Genomic DNA, 10,251 nt, shown 5'->3' on the forward strand with positions numbered 1-10,251 from the left:
ATTTCGGACATCCCTTTTGAAGGAAGTTTTGTATGGGGTATTGTGTTTTGTTCTCGAACACACCCCACTAACTTTAAGATCTTTTGAACATGATCTTCAACATCATGCTGGTGTCAAACCAGTCCGGCAATATTACTCCACGGCTGCCAACCTGCGCTAGACACGTCGTCACTTTAGCCGAGCTCAACTTCTTCGGACCATCATCTCGGCAAGCCGAACAAGAGTCCGGCATCGCGAAGGATAAATCATCATCAACATCGCCGCCCCACGGATTACACGGAGCGGGCATACCGGCATCGCCGCACGGTCGCTTCATCAAGCCGGCATCGACCACGTCACGACCTGCATCGACAGGGCCGCACTATTGCTTCTTCAAGCTGGTGTCCATCACGCCGACCTACTTCGACATCTCGGCTGGACCGGGGGCTTCGCCATCTCTTCATCAACCTACTCCGGACGCTTCGGCGTCACTAGCCGACCAGCTCCGTCACGTTAGCTGGGCCGAGGGCTTTGCCTCGGCGAGTCAACCTTTACCAGCATTGCCATGCCGTCGTTTTATCGCCCATCAGGCAATGGGTGTGCGGAGCGAGTCCCAATTTTGGGAATCATCTTCCTTCGAATTGCTACAACAAATAAACCAGGTGCTATTAATCTCAGTATTTTTGCTTGTTTGGGTTCATTTTTCCCAAGGAATTATTAATCTGGTTTGTCCATGATATGTACACAGGTCTATCAAATGGTGACCGCATTAACGACGGCCGCGTGGTGGTTCGATCAGTTTCCGTACATAGTCCGGCGAACGCCGCATCCGGAGCTCGGACCGACCTATGAATTCAGACTTTGCCACGCCTTTACTACATCACGCCGACGCCCTGCATCGACATTGACTTCGGCGTCAGGCCATATTTCTTCTATTCCTCACTTTGCATAAATTAGTTATTATGCAATATTTTTTTTAATTATCATTATTACTATTATCTCCGGTTTGCACTATTTTTGTGCACAGGAAAATGATCCGGGGACTCCGGCGTCACTCTGCCGGTCTGCATTGATCGTGCTATGTCACCACTTTGGCGTGTCGAGCTCTCCGCTCTGCCACCTCGGGACCGGCTTGGGGGATGGAACCTTGCCCCGCATCAAGCTCGGACCGCGTCGTCAATACCGAACACATTAACCAGCTAAGTCGCTTTCATGCTCAAAGCTTTAATTTCTAACTTGTGTTCGATTCGACCAAGAATTATACTTTTTTGGAAAAAAATTGCTTGTAAAAAATTTCCTTGTCCAAACTTTGTTTGTGATGCATAAATTCAAATACCCCATTTACTTGGGGGCTTCCTTTATGAAGCTTTTCCTCTTGCATATGATTATACTTGTACGGCTTCGTTCCTTGTTCGTGTATTACGCCACAATATGCACCATATTGACTTAAGCGATTTGCAAGCTGGGTTGCCTCGCTCCTGTGTTTACCCCTACGTTCCCGATTGTTCGGCTAGGGAGTAAAGGGAGCACCTCTGCGATTGTCACGATCGGGTCACCCGAGCCGGACCTCAGACTGGGTGAAGCCGAAAGCTAGCGCTCTTATTGTTTTCAATGATGGTCGGCACACAACGGAACTCATGAGTACAAAAAATGTATTGCACAAGTATCATAAAAACAATGAGCGCGGAAGAAAGGTATCGGTGGGGTTACTATTTTCTTCGAAGATGCTTCTTACACTTTGCAGTAATATAGCGTAAGTTCCCTGAGCGCTCTTTGTCTGTTACAGCCTTATGGCCTGATTGCCTGGTAACTGGAAACACCATCGATATTCTCGACAGATGGAGTACATAACACTTTTCGGTCCTTGACCAAAGAGGGAGAAGCCGACGGTCGGTTAAGACGCGTTTAAAGTTCGGTTGAACATAGATATGATATAAGTACTTCGGTACATGGAATCATTCTTTTACTCAAGTCACTTGGGGGCTCTTAAGTTTATTTGAGCCGTTTTATAATAAGTGTTCTTCTTCTTAGTCATTGCAAAGTTTTATTATTATTATTATTTATCACTCCTTTTTTCGACGCGAGTGTGCGGTCACTAGCCGGGGAGCCTAATTTCTCTCTCAAAGCCGCTAGAGTTTAGTTTGCTAAACTGGCCTAATGAGAAGTACTCCGCCCTCGGGATAGGAGGTTGAAGCCGTAGGCTGACCCGCTCGAAGTCTTGAGATAGGATGTATCATGTTAAAGCACGACAGAAGCACTTCTTTTTTCTAAGACCAATTTTCGGATTGGCACCGAACACTTGATCTTGTTCGGACGTCATGTTTTTACTGACGTTTCTTGGTTTTCCAAGCTTTTTGGCACTTTTAAACTATTTGTGCTTTTCCAGCATTAGTCTCGCAGTGCAACGCCGGACACCTTTAGGGATTCGGCAAAAACATTCTCAGATATTGCTATATATGCATCGGTTTCGAATTGTGTCTTCGGTCAATAGTTGGGTTGCCCAGCTCCTGCACTTGCTTCCTATGTTCCGTTTTGTTCGGCTAGGCGTGCAAAGGGAGAACCACTACGATTGTGCTTCCAGCTCACGTGGTTAAGCACCTCAGTGGAGAAAGCCGAAAACTAACTGTCACAATAAGCGTAAACTGGTCAGCGATCCGATGACTATGTTAAATGACGGGCCGTTCATAACATTGGCCGAAGTGTTTACGGCTTGACCCCGACTGTCGCCGAACACTACCGAGGGCTATTAACTGACCTCCCAAACTAAATCCTCGATATTTTGCTCTTATATTAGAGCTGAGGTTTAATGATCATTCTTAGCATGACAACCCAAAGAAAGGAACCGATAGCGGGACTATTTTCTTTGGAAGACATTTCTTCTGTTAAACAGTAATATAACTCTCTGCGTACCTTTGTTTATAAAACCGTATGGCCAGATTGCCTTGTTTGTTGTAAATCTTTGCCCTCATAAAGGTTTGATAAAGTAGGACAAACACTCCTCGGCTACTGGCCGAGGAGGTGGAAGCCGATGGTCGGTTAACAAAGTTTTGTACAATGTGGATCTGAGCATTAATGACGTAAAGTACTTGGATACATAGAGTCATTACACATAATTTGTGATTTTACTATGGATATTGATCCTTAATTCGGCCACCCGTGCCCGCATTAAGGCTCGGGGACTACTGGGCTTCGGGCTTATTATTTACAAATATTAAAGGGGCACATCGATCCCCTGATCTGGTGTTGCCACCCGACCAGTGTCTCGGGGGCTACTGCATTGCTTGTCCAATGCAGAAAATTTTATGTGCAATATAGTTTCCGAGGAGATTTTGATCCTCAGGTTGGTCGGCCGCACCCAACCTGAGTCTCGAGGACTGGCCGCTTTTAGTGTCCCGAAGTATTCTGCCGAGCTTGGACTTGATCCTTAGGCCGATTTTGCAAATCAACCAGAGTCTCATCGGCTACTAGGATCAGCGGTCTTACGTCATCCTTCAGGTGCATCTCGGGTTTTAGACCGATACACACCTTGAGGGCTACTGGCTCTATATCTCGGCAGAGAATAAGTTGCACCAACAAAAAATATTTACAAAAATCGGCCCACATTCGGGGTGGTGCACCACCTCGGAAGCAGTCCGGCATAAAGCTCGGGCGCTAGTGGCTGGCTCCGTAGAGGGCATTTCCGGCGTTAAGCTCGGCTAAACTCCTTCAAACTTTTTTGAACCAAGGTGATATGACACCTCGGATATAGTCCGGCATTGGAGCTCGGATACATAGTCTGGCGTTGGAGCTCGGATACATTCCGGTGTTAGAGCTGGGAAGCAGTCCGACATTGGTGCTCGGCTGCAAAAGATACCTCGAATACAGTCCGGCGTTAGAGCTCAGACACAAGAGGACACTGCCTCCCGGGAACAACTTCAAACCCGAGGTGTGGCATAAAATAATAAGGCATTGATAAAGGCCGGAAACTTAAAGGGGCTCCTCGGATACCCGGCGTATAAACTCATCGAATGCATTTCGGCGATCCTCAAGATCGAAGATGAGAAGATTTGTTGAACCAGTTTTCAAGACCGACGACCGAAGATGAAGAACAGTTCGGAAGAATCGAGGAGCGTACCTAACTTGAAGACCGGTTCAGGGGGCTACTGATGGTGTCCTGAACTAGGGGGTACTCACCACGTCGTCTCCTGATCTATTAGATTGGGCCGAGGCCCCCATGGCCGTATACTCATGGGCCAGTTCGGACAGCTACCGCATACAAGGAAGATTCCACAAAGACTTGGCAATCAAGACAAGGACTTCTCCCCACCGGCGTATTCGGCTAGGACTCTTGTTAACCTAGGCCTCTGGTGCATTATATAAACCAGGGCCAGGCTAGTCGATAGAATATACAACTCCATATACAACAATCATACCATAGGCTAGCTTCTAGGGTTTAGCCTCCTTGATCTCGTGGTAGATCTACTCTTGTACTACCCATATTATCAATATTAATCAAGCAGGAGTAGGGTATTACCTCCATCGAGAGGGCCCGAACCTGGGTCAAAACATCGTGTCCCTTGTCTCCTGTTACCATCCGGCCTTGACACACAGTTCGGTACCCCGTACCCGAGATCCGCCGGTTTTGACACCGACAAAGGCCTCACATACAACAATAAATGTTGAGATGTGAAGAAGGGAATCCGGGGCCAGATCGTGAAAATCTAGCCCGTAATAGAACATGAGACCCCTAACAAAGGGATCCAGAGCGAGGCCTAGTCCTCGGAGGAAGTGGGAGACGAACATGATGCTCTCGTTGGGTTCGGGAGTAGGGACGACCTGCGCTCGGGCAGGCAGCCGATGCGAAATTTTGGCGGTCAGATATCTGGCCTCTCTCAACTTCTTGATGTCCTCCTCTATGACGGAGGAAGGCATCCACCGACCTTGAAGGTTGGATCCGGACATAGTTGAAGGTCCGAGGTGCCTAAACCTGAGCTTTGGGTGTTGGAACTCGATGCGAGAGGCGGATTCGATTAAGATCGAGAGGAAAAGGCCTTGTCCCCTTTATAAAGAGGGTGAATATCAAGCGTCCTCCTCATGGCCGTTTGGGACTTGCCTAAGATTTAGGAGTCCTACTAATAGGCACGGTTGGGTTACCCACGTCCGTATTAATAGGAATCCCGTAATAAGGGGACACGATCTCTCCTTCGACAAGACGTGCCAAGGAAACCTCCTCGCGAAACACGCTGAGATAGGTTATGAAAAACGATTCGAATAAAGACCTGGCTATGGTGTCACACTATGGGGTACGTCAGCAGATTAGATTTCTGTAAATATTATTCCCTCTACGGTGGTATGTGGAACTTATTTTGCAGTGCCGGACACGATCCTCGTGTTCAAGATCTTCTATGAAGCATTCGGAGGAGGAACCCGCCTTGCAATACCGAAGACAATCTGCACACCAAACATATCGTCATTGAAGCCTGGTTCAGGGGCTACTGAGGGAGTCCTGGATTAGGTGGTATCCGGACAGCTGGATTATATCCTTTGGCCGGACTGTTGCACTATGAAGATACAAGATTGAAGACTTCGCCCCGTGTCCGGATGGGACTCTCCTTAGCGTGGAAGGCAAGCTTGGCAATACGGATATGTAGATCTCCTTCCTTGTAACCGACTCTGTGTAGCCCTAGCCCCCTCCGGTGTCTATATAAACCAAAGGGTTTTAGTCCGTAGGACAACATACAATCATACCATAGGCTAGCTTCTAGGGTTTAGCCTCTCTGATCTCGTGGTAGATCAACTCTTGTACTACTCATATTATCAAGAATAATCAAGCAGGACGTAGGGTTTTACCTCCATCAAGAGGGCCCGAACCTGGGTAAAACATCGTGTCCCCTGCCTCCTGTTACCATCTGCCTTAGACGCATAGTTCGGGACCCCCTACCCGAGATCCGCCGGTTTTGACACCGACAGGGGGCACCGGAGGTGGGCACAACCCAGCAGGGCGCGCATGGGCCTCCTGGCGCGCCCTGGTGGGTTGTCCCCTCCTCGGGACTCCCCCCAGGTGCAACCAGGGGCCAACATGTTCCTTCTGGTCCATAAAAAAACTCTGTAAAGTTTCATGGCATTTGGACTCCGTCTGATATTGATTTTCTATGATGTAAAAAACACGGAAACAACATGAACGGGCACTTGGCACTATGTCAATAGGTTAGTACCAAAAAATGATATAAAATGACTATAAAATGATTATAAAACATCCAAGATTGATAATATAACAGCATAAAACAATTAAAATTATAGATACGTTGGAGATGTATCAGCATCCCTAAGCTTAACTCCTACTCGTCCTCGAGTAGGTAAGTGATAAAAACAGAATTTTTGATGTGGACTGCTGTTTAACATGTCATATCATATTCTTTTCTTTATAGCATGGACAATTGGACTTCTTATGTGATTCAAAGCAATAGTCTAGTTTTGACATGATAATTTAGATACTCAAGCATATCAACAAGCAACCATGTCTTTCAAAATATCAACGCTAAAATAAGTTGTCCCTAGCCCATCATGCTCAAATATTGATCCATTCATGAAACACACTCGAATATTAGCTACACCCAATACTTAAGTACGATCATATTGCCTTCTAGTTGGTGCTTTCATAAGAGAAGATGGAGACTCAAAATAAAAATTGCATAAAGTAAAAGAAGGGCCCTTCGCAGAGGGAAGTAGGGATTTCTAGAGGTGCTAGAGTTCAAAGCGAAAAACTTAGAGATAAAAAACATTTTGGGAGGTGTATCCATCCCACCAACGAAAACGACTTAGAATTCCTACTTTCCATGCTAGATATGCCATAGGCGGTTCCCAAATAGAAAATAAAGTTTATTCCTTTTTCCACCATGACTTTCACTTTCCATGGCTAACCGTATCCATGGGTGCCCTCCATACCAACACTTTCCAAGGAATTTATTATTTGACAACATAAAGTAAATTAAATTTTTTTGCATTTCGGGACTGGGCATCCCTAAGACCTTTGCCTTACTCTCGTGCAATGACAATTGAATAAACACTCGTCTTGAGAATAACCCATCCAGCATGGAAAATAGTAGCCACCCGTTACCGTTCCGTGAGCGAAACAAACACACAAAAGAGAAGTTTATTTTGAAAATTAGAGATGACACATGCAAATTTGCTTTGAAGGGCAAAATAATACTGCATATAGGTAGATATAGTGGACTCAAGTGGCAAAACTGGTTTAAAGGATTTTGGATGCACAAGTAGTGATCATACTTAGTGCAAAATGAAGGTTAGCAAAAGATTGGGAAGCGACCAACTAAGAAACGAATAATCTCATAAGAAAGCATTAAGCATAAATAACACCGAATATTGCACCATAAGAAGGATATAATTTTCATTGCATGACTATTGACTTTCGTACTTGCATAGGGAATCACAAACCTTAACACCAATATTCTTACTAGAGCACAATTACTCATCAACATAACTCACATATCACATCATCATATCTCAAAACTATTACTAAGATCAAGTTTATTTTGTCCAGTGATCTTCATGACATTTTTCTTTTCTTTATCCTTCTTGGATATCTATCACTTTGAGACTAATTTTTATGTGTTGCTTTTCATAATCTCAAACAAATATAAGTGAAGATCATGAGCATAATATTTCTTTCTCTCAAAATAATTTAAGTGAAGCAAGAGAGAATTTCTTCAAAATTTTACTAACTCTCAAATAAATCTAAGTGAAGCAAGAGAGCATTTCTTCAAAAATACTAAGGACACCGTGCTCAAAAAGATATAAGTGAAGCACTAGAGAAAGTCCTAGCTCATAAAAGATTTAAGTGAAGCATAGAGAGCAATTCTAACAAGTCATGCCATAATTTTGGCTCTCTCGAATAGGTGTGTCCAGCAAGGATTGATGACTTAAAATAGAAAATAAAGCAAGCAAAGACTCATATCATACAAGACGCTCCAAGCAAAACACATATCATGTGACGAGTAAAAATATAGTCTCGAGTAAAATACCGATAGTTGTTGGAAGAAAGCAGGGATGCCACTCGGGGGCATCCCCAAGCTTAGTTGGTTGCTCATTCTTGGATAATAGCTTGGGATGCCGGGGCATCCCCAAGCTTGGGCTCTTCCATCCTTCCTTCATCCATCGTAAGATAACCCAAAACTTGAAAACTTCAATCACACAAAACTCAACAAAACCTTCATGAGATCCGTTAGTATAAGAATAATAAACCACTACTATAAGTGATGTATCAAACCAATTCATATTTTGTTTTTGTATTATATCTACTGTATTCCAACTTTTCTATGGAAAAAACTCATCAAAGAAAACCATAGAGCCATCAATAAGCACACAACACAAAGAAAAACAAAATTTGTCAAAAAAGAACAGTCTGTAGCAATCTGACTATTTCAAATACTTCTGTAACTCCAAAAACTGTGAAAATTTAGGACGACCTGAGGAATTTCTATATTGATCTACTGCAAGTGGAATGGGTATTTTATCACTCTCTAGTAAAAAATGAAAATTAATTTTGTCAGCATAAAAGTTTCTGTTTTTTCAGCAAGATCAAACAACTATGACCCAAGACGATCCTAAAGGCTTTACTTGGCACAAACACTAATTAAAACACAAAAAAACACAATCATAACAGTAGAATAATTGTGCTAACACACAAAAACAGGAATAAAAAATCAAAAATAAATTTTATTCATTGGGTTGCCTCCCAACAAGTGCTATACCAAAAATGGTATAAAATGGCTATAAAATGATTATAAAACATCCAAGATTGATAATATAACAGCATGGAACAATCAAAAATTATAGATACGTTGGAGATGTTGGGGAACGTAGTAATTTCAAAAAAATTCCTACGCACACGCAAGATCATGGTGATGCACAGCAACGAGAGGGGAGAGTGTTGTCTACGTACCCTCGTAGACCGGAAGCGGAAGCGTTATAACATAGCGGTTGATGTAGTCGTACGTCTTCACGGCCCGACTGATCAAGCACCGAAACTACGGCACCTCCGAGTTTTTGCACACGTTCAGCTCGATGACGATCCCCGGACTCCAATCCAGCAAAGTGTCGGGGATGAGTTCCGTCAGCACGACGGCGTGGTGACGATCTTGATGTTCTACCGTCGCAGGGCTTCGCCTAAGCACCGCTACAATATTATCGAGGATTATGGTGGAGGGGGGCACCGCACACGGCTAAGAGATCAATGATCAATTGTTGTGTCTCTGGCGTGCCCCCTTGCCCCCGTATATAAAGGAGTGGAGGAGCGGGCCGGCCAAGGAGGGTGGCGCGCCCAAGGGGGGGAGTCCAACTCCCACCGGGAGTAGGACTCCCCTTTTTCCTATTAAGAGTAGGAGAGGGAAGCAAGAGGAAGGAGGGAGGAAGGAAAGGGGGGCCGGCCCCCTTCCCAATTCGGATTGGGCTTGGGGGTGGCGCCCCATCCCTTTCTCCTTTCCCCTCCTTTCCACTAAGGCCCAATAAGGCCCATATACCTCCCGGGGGGTTCCGATAACCTCTCGGTGATCCGGTATTGTCCCAATCTTACCCGGAACCTTTCCGGTGTCCAAATATAGTCGTCCAATATATCGATCTTTATGTATCGACCATTTCGAGACTCCTCGTCAAGTCCGAGATCACATCCGGGACTCCGAACAACCTTCGGTACATCAAAATATATAAACTCATCATGAAATTGTCATCGTAACGTTAAGCGTGCGGACCCTACGGGTTCAAGAACAATGTAGACATGACCGAGACACGTCTCCGGTCAATAACCAATAGCGGAACCTGGATGCTCATATTGGCTCCTACATATTCTACAAAGATCTTTATCGGTCAGACCGCATAACAACATACGTTGTTCCCTTTGTCATCGGTATGTTACTTGCCCGAGATTCGATCGTCGGTATCTCAATACCTAGTTCAATCTCGTTACCGGCAAGTCTCTTTACTCATTCTGTAATACATCATCTTGCAACTAACTTATTAGTTGCATTGCTTGCAAGGCTTAAGTGATGTGTATTACCGAGAGGGCCCAGAGATACCTCTCCGACAATCGGAGCGACAAATCCTAATCTCGAAATACGCCAACCCAACATGTACCTTTGGAGACACCTGTAGAGCACCTTTATAATCACCCAGTTACGTTGTGACGTTTGGTAGCACATAAAGTGTTCCTTCGGTAAACGGGAGTTGCATAATCTCATAGTCATAGGAACATGTATAAGTCATGAAGAAAGCAATAGC

Source organism: Triticum urartu, chromosome 2 (assembly GCF_003073215.2).
Source record: "Triticum urartu cultivar G1812 chromosome 2, Tu2.1, whole genome shotgun sequence".
NCBI classification, from domain to species: Eukaryota; Viridiplantae; Streptophyta; class Magnoliopsida; order Poales; family Poaceae; genus Triticum; species Triticum urartu.